The following is a 7641-nucleotide window of genomic DNA, read 5'->3' as shown; positions in this document are numbered from 1 at the left end:
ATTATGATGCTGTATCTGTGGCAGAGGCATGCAGAAAATCTTCCTCCACCCGGACACTGCTGCTGGTGCTGCCAGCTCAGCCTGGATCTATGACCAGGCATCTACTCCCTGCTAAAGCTTCTGCTGACCTTAATGGAAAAGGGGAGAGCCTTTTTTGGTGACTCACAGCATTGAATATCATGCTGGGAAAAGAGCAGTTGAGATCAGTAAATTAGCTTGCTTTCATTTACAAGAGTGAGTGTTCTGTTGGATGGGAGCAGGGAGGCAAAGGGTGGATTGTTTATCCAAAAGAAGAAAGGACTCTGTTTAAGTTTCGGTGGCTGCTGGAAGTCCAGAGTCAATAGCCGAGCATTGCCTCAGGGCACTTCCAGGTTGGAAAATCTGATGGCATTTTCAAAGAGTACAAGTCTGCAGAGATTGTGGTCATTTCTGGATTTGAGCTGATGTGAGCACCCAATTGAAGCAGGGGTTCACCGCTGGTTTTGTCAGAGGCTTGTCAACCACATTTAGGATATTTTATTGTAACTCAAGGCCTTCCTATTCAATCAGCTGCAGTCACAAGCTTCAGAATCAAGGGAGGCCCTCTCCCAGTGGGGTCCAATCCCTCCCTTTCCAGCAAAAGGAAAGGTGAACATGTTACATCTCCAAGCTGCTGCCTGCTTAATTCAATCTAGATAAAAGCTGGCTGTAGCTTGTTACTGTTTACTGAATGGTAGCTATGGACGAGCTCTGTTGGTTTGAATATGGATCTCCACCAGATGAGAAAAGGGATATGATGCCAAAGGGAGCTGTTCTAGCAGGATAAAAGGAAAACCTCTTCCCTTCCTGTGTTGTTACAACAAACAAATGGACTTAACCTTTTCCCAGTGGGATCCCCACACAAAAATAACAGAAATTGCCCCACAAATGGCAGCAGTTCCAAGCTTTCATTACTCTCATGATACTGCTAGAAGTCTTTTTCAAGCAGATGATGGAATCACGTCTAAGGTTCTGGCACTGGCCTTTGCAAACAGTCCAGCGTGTGTATGTGCCACCTACACACATGCATGCTTGCATAAACACACTTTTTTTCCTGTTGGTCCTAGTCAGAACAGATCCCCATTCTCCCGTCTGGTTAAACTTGGCCCTGCTGGAAGGCTCCCTGTGCTGGGCTGGGCTCTGTTACACTGACCTACACACACACAACGTTTCCAAAAGACAGAATTACCCTGGGAGCCTAACTTCACCAGTCAGCTTCAAATTTGACTGCTCATCTGTAACAGAATCTCACTAGTTGGTTTTCACAAATGAACAAGCCCAGCTACTGCTGCTTTTTTTAATTGCTTCCATCAAGCTTAATGGGATGTTGGAGCTGAATGAGTGTAAATATACAGAGGCGGTGTGGGAATGTGTCCCAGGTTGCACCCACCACATTCTTCTGGTCTTCTCTGCAAGAAGATATCATCACTACAGTAACAATCCTGAGCCATCCCACAGGTTTTGGGACGGATGGAGCCCACATCCTCTCTTCCCCACCTGCCCCAATCAACCAGAGATAAGTTGTGGGAAGCTGACTCTGCGCCCAGCCCATTCCTCTGATCTGTGCATGCAGCTGCCTCCACAAACAGAATTAAAGCCACATGAGAAACATCCAGCAGGAAAAAATAAATCTCTGACATGGAAGAGATTTCACTGCCAACGGGAGCCCCAAGGATCATGGGGATGCAGAGTAACTGGTGTTAGGAGCAGACCCATGCTTGTGGGGAGGGACATCTTTGCCATCCTAGGCTGGATGTTATGGCACATCCAGCAGCAAGTGCACAGGTAGTCTCCACGAATATGTGCAGCCACCTATCCTGGGAAGAAAAACACTGCTACTGGCACTGGGCAGAAACAGGCTTTCATAGGAAATCGCCTCAATTGCTCTTGAGAGGAAAAGCTATGACTCTGAGAAGAAACTTTCCATTTTTATTAGCTACATTCTAAATTGTTTTGCAGTTGAATTCCATGGAAAGAAGGAAGAGTGTGTGTTTAGGTTTTATCAGCATTTTTTTTCTGAACTTCTATTAGTTCTGCAAAAAGATAAAAACTCAAATGTCCTGAAAGAATCTCCTGTGGGAAGTCATGGATGTTGTAATCACTCTTTTAGCTCCCATTTGTCCAAGAGATGTGAATCAAAATTACCCATGTCACAGGGGAGTCCCAAACAAGCCTTTATCTAAATCTCATCATGGAAGAGATTAGCAGATCCACTGCTTTACTTGCACATCTCTGCTGTAGCAGGAAGGGAGCAGAGCTTGCCCTGCAGTTAATGTGCCATCTGTTCTGTGAGAAATGCTTAAGTGAACTAAACAGGGACAAGACTATGGTGAGTTCTGAGACTCTGTGCTGTATTTGTCCTATCATTTCCATAGGTATACCTTCTTTAAAATCAGTAGGAACAGCCAAGTTATGGCCCAGAAGGGAGTCCAGGTGCTGCAGGCTCAGGGACACCGAGCTCAACACTGGCTGCTTCATGGAGCTGTTACTGCACTCTAGTCATGCATGAACAAGTTGATTTAAGTGTATATATTTGGATCTGTCCCACCCTTAATATGGTATGTATTTTTCCAAGCCCTGAGCTGTTTGTATGGCACCTGGCACAGCTTAGCTGAAGCCACTGCTCAGAGGGGCTGAGGGCCGACACCATTTATGTAACACTGAAATAATTTGGGTAAAAGTGCACCAATGGAAACCTCTGCAAGTTCGTTTGCACTGTGTGTCACTGCCCCTTTTGCACAGCACAGATTTCATTACCCAGGTGAATAATAGGAGGAAAGGGAGGGCTAAATTCTGAACACCAGGACACAGATAAGCAAGTTTGTCCATATTAGAAGGGGGTAAGCTGGCTTAGAGTAGGTACTTTACAAAACAGTTTGAATCCCCTCCAAAGCCCTTGTATTTTTGGGTCCAAGCAGATAAAGCAATGCAATCCTTCAAGTGTTCTTGGTGTTGACACAAACTGCTGAGCTCTGTGTATGCCAAGATAAAGAGGCAGCCTCCAGTAGTCCATTATTCAGTGCTAGACAACTTGATTATGATGGAAACAAACTACTCTTTTGCAATATTGACATTGTGATCTATGGCAACAAGTTCTAAAAGGCCTGTCACATTTTGAACTACTGGTACGGCTGTAATTAATGTTTTTAACTTATTTCAAAACACCTGATATGTCTTCCTTGGAAAAAGGTTCATGCCGAGTGCAATTCTGTAAGAGCAATTTTCATCTGCTCTGAACTTTGGTCTTGATATCATCATCTTTCAAAGCTGGCCTGAGCCTGGTTTTGGGAACAAATTGTAAGGAAATTCCTATTAAAACATTGTCTTGCAGTGATAAGAGCTGCTCTGAATCAGGACTCTTGCCTTCAGTAGGAATGGGTGTGTGCAAGGAAAATTTCATCATTCCTCTGAAACATAGGACTTCAGGAAGACTCTTACTTAATGTTCCAGTTTCTGAGGAATTCTGTGGCAAGCCTGGGAACTTTGCTGACCTGCCTTGCCCAGGGAGTCAATGGTGCCAGAAGTGTGGTCCTACCCTACCACTCTGCTTTTCTCCCTTGCCTCTGAGCTGCAGGGTCTCAGCCCAGCTCCCTGCCTTCTGCTGGCCTGAGCACCCACTGGCAAACCCAGCAGAGAGCTCTTCACTCAGTGTGAGTGAAGAGAATCCAGAGATGGCAAAAAGAAGGGCTCAAGAACACATGGCTGGTAAGGATGGGGCAAGGGAGACTTCTCCCTTTCCAGGGCAGCTTGAGGGCTGAGTGCTCCATCTGTATCCTGTGCCTGCAGACAGGGTTAACAACTCCTCATGTCTGGGTAGCCCCACACCAGCACACACAGAGCTCTCTGTGTGTGGTGCATTTGTGGAGGAGGAGAAGCACCAGCACAGATGACAGAAGACCCAAGTCCAAAGCCTCCTGGATCTGCAGGCACTTCACTTGGTTTCAGTCATTTAGGGTTCAGGGCTATGGTTTGCCTGCTGCCCATCTGTAAGCAGTGTGAAGACACTGTCCTGACTCACTTGGCTGCTCTTAGAATGGTGAAGAATTTAGGTGTAAAGAGCCATGTAAGCCTTGTGGAGAGAAATACTTGCTCTGGAGTTAGCTTGAATTTCAAACAAGTGTTTTCTATATCTGCAGGGCTCAGTCCTGCAGTGTTACCCTGAAAGATGCAGCAGACAGCCTGGAGCAGTCCCATGAGCTCAAGCACTGCACAGGTGTAAGCAATTACTACTAACAAATCTACCAGGCAAAGAGAGAGGCGTGTTTGAGCCATGACAATGTTGTATCCCAAAGCAGGACCTGATCAGAGCAGTAATTATTTTCTGGCTGTCTGTCTAGTATCACCCTGGCACCCCAGTCTGTGTGTTGAGATAATTTTTATTGTTTCTGCTATCACTGTTGGTACTGACAATATTCTCACCTTCATTGCCTGGACTCAAAAAAAGCACCAGCTAGAGGAAAAGTCATAGATAGGGGGATGGAGCTATGTTTTCTGACTCTGCAGCCAGTGATTTGGGGCCAGTTCAAAAGCATTAGGGAGATCCTGCCTGGTCCTGTGCTGACACCTGAAGTCTATTTAACCTTGGCAGTAGTTCTTAAGGAAGAGTGAGTGTCACTGCAGCAGGTGCTGGGCTGTCACATCCTACCTGGGTCTGGACGGTTCAGGGGGCTGCTCCCACCCACAAAAGCCCCAACAGCTCAGCCCCAGCTGAGCTACTGCCCGTTATTTTCACGGGGATGACCCAGCTCCAGCCCTGTGTGGAATTGTTTTCCATGTGGATGGAACACATCACAGCTCCAATGTGAGTGAACACGGTAACATCAACACAGCCTTCTCCCCAAGCTAAACATATTACAGCATCAGCAAATTACAGGGCACTGTAAATTAGACTCCCTCTTGTGCAGACTCTGCTCGCTGGGCCAAGGCCACATCCCTCCCTGAAGGAAGGCAGCAGCCGAGGGTTTCATTACTCCTCATGTCCCCTGCTCTGTGCACAGGGCTGCCTGGGCATGGTCACATTGCTGCTCATGCTCCCAGAGCATCCATCCCACGCATACTTCCCAAAGGATGCTCTTGTCATGCTACAATATGACAGTGACCAGTAAATCTCAACAAAAGCGACTACCTGTCAGTCTGGGTCAGTTCTGAGGCATTTTTACTCATTAGTGGGGAAAAAAGCACACAGGAAGGGACTGGCTTCCCCTTTCTGTCCCAAGTTTCTGAGGACCTGAAGTCAGGAAAGGTTCAGAGAAGACTTCAGAGCACCTGTGTTGAAATCCAGGAGTCAGGTAAACAAGCAGACCTGGCTCTCTGACAGATGTGTTTTGGCCAATGTGTTTTTACCAGACCTTTTCTAGAGAATGCAGAGTGGAGAAATGTTATTGTGGGTCTGGGAAAACAATAATTAAAAGGAACTGTTGAGCTCTTTTCCCTGAAAAAACAACAAATGCAGCCCACACTCTCCCATCCCCCTCAGCGTAGCTGGCAGCCTTGCTCGCAGGGGCAGCATCAGCTCCCAGCTCGGGCTGGTGGGACACAGCTCTGCCAGCTCCGGGCTCAGGCTGTGCCATGCCTACCTCAGGGCAGCCACCCCTCCGGGAGCTGCACTGGATGACAAAAGCCGCGAAAGAGGAGCAGACACAGGTAAATGATTATTTACAGCTGCTGCCTGGGGAGTGTTACACAAGGGGAGGGTGGAGCGCGTTCCACCGCCCTTCCACGGCTGTGGGCAGAAAAGCTGATCACCGCCGCGGTGTTCCTACTCCCCCAAGACGGAGTTAATACTGTTTACCTTGTAATAAGAATGCTATTTCTTGCTTTTTTTCCCTTGGCTGAGCTTGTTTTCAGTCTCCCCGGCTGCTGTCCTGCTGGGGCAGCTGGCTCCAAGGGCAGCCAGGAGTGCTGGGCTGGGAACAGCAGCATCCCATGCCTCCCACCTGCTGAACCTTGCTGGGTGGTTCGAAACTAAAAGTCAAAGCCCTCAGCTGGAGTGGGAGGTGAATCCGTGGCAGGGGAGAACACTGGTGCAGCACTGAGCAGCTTTCACATAGCCGGGACTTTTCCAGGAGCTTAGGAAGTAAGAAAGCTTGGCACTAGCTAGTTCATGTTGCTCTTCCCTCACTTTCTCCTTTTTTTTTTTTTTTTTTTCCATTAAAGCACACCTGCAAGCTATGGGACATTGGCAAAGGCTGTCCTTGTACCCCTCAGTCCTGGGGATCCTCTGCTCTGATGTGAAAATGCAGTTTTTCATGTCAGTCACATCCTTCACCTTCCTGGACAAAAGGCAGGTGTGGAATTTTATGATGTAGTAGGTGAAGTACAAAAACACCATGGTATGAATGCAGACTTGTGCAATGTCCCAGAATGTGCCACCCAGCCTGGCTGTACCAGCCAGCAACAACCTGGAATGGTCAGATGGACCTACCTGGTCATGAAAACACTTTTCCAAACAATTCTTCTCCTAGCAGGAGGAGGATGACCAGGACAACTAGAGTGAATCAGGACACAATGGAAGCAGAACCATTCTAGAGCAAGGCAAAAATATGGGAAACTTAACATGAAAATTTGTGTTTCTGACATGAAACCTGCTCCTGGGCCTGGCTAATGAACCAGATCAGAGTGGAGGGCAGCTTTTGTGCCTCAAGGCAAACCCAGCAGATGTGTTATCCAGGTGGGTTGCCCAGGGCTTGGCCCCCAGCCCAGGCAGGACCCACCAGCTGATGTTTCTTGTGGCCCCTGTGGCAGCAAAGCAGGAGCACCCACAGGCTCCATAGCTCAAGGGGCTCCTAGTATCCACAGCAGGTCCCTGTAGGAAATGTAGACCCTAGGAACACCACATCCCTGATGCAGTATGCTAGGAATCCAGGCAGGGCTTTTCTGGAAAAGCTGTAGGAGTTGGGATGTTTTCCAATCAAGCACATGAGGCTCAACAAAGGAGTGTTTTTCCCTTTCTGCTCAGTGATGCAGATGCCTGAGCACAGGACTTCAGGAGCTGCAGAAAGGGTCAAAAGCAATATGCTATAGAAGAACAAGCTCCTTGTCGCAGGCTGGACTTCTAGAAGCAGGGAAACAGCTACAAGGCAAATTGAAGAAGCAGTGGGAGTGGAGGAATGAAGAGTGTAATGAAGGGGGACGGGGAGGACACCCTTGCAATACTGTTTCTGTTGCAATCCAAAGGCCCCTTTGGAAAGCTCAGCTCAGTTGGATGAAAAGCCCTGGATGAAACACATGGTTGTTGTGAGCCTGCGGCTCCTCAGCTCCGTATGACACCAGCCATCTCCTCTGCCAGCTGGTGGCTGCTAAGGTGGTGGGCAAACATTGTGGGCGAGTAATCCTGATGGGACACAAACTAGCTGCCAGGCTTTGGCCACTTGCGAGGTCTGACATTACAGGATTTATTGAAGATGTCCCCACTCATTGCAGGGGCATGGACAAGGTGACAAGGAAGGGTCCCTTCCAACCCAGGCTGTTCTGGGATTTGACTGCAGCGCTGACACTGTGCAAAGAGCTGAGCACAAAGTAACTTTTCAGGTAGATTTAGGTGTAAGACCCTGGAAGATGCTGCTACCATTGGCAGCTTTTAGCTGTCCTTTGTGAAAACACTGAGACAATTTCACATCGCTG

This window comes from Haemorhous mexicanus, chromosome 10, assembly GCF_027477595.1.
Source record: "Haemorhous mexicanus isolate bHaeMex1 chromosome 10, bHaeMex1.pri, whole genome shotgun sequence".
Lineage (NCBI taxonomy): Eukaryota > Metazoa > Chordata > Aves > Passeriformes > Fringillidae > Haemorhous > Haemorhous mexicanus.
The sequence above is the reverse complement of the archived record's forward strand: the minus strand, read 5'-3'. Positions refer to the sequence as shown.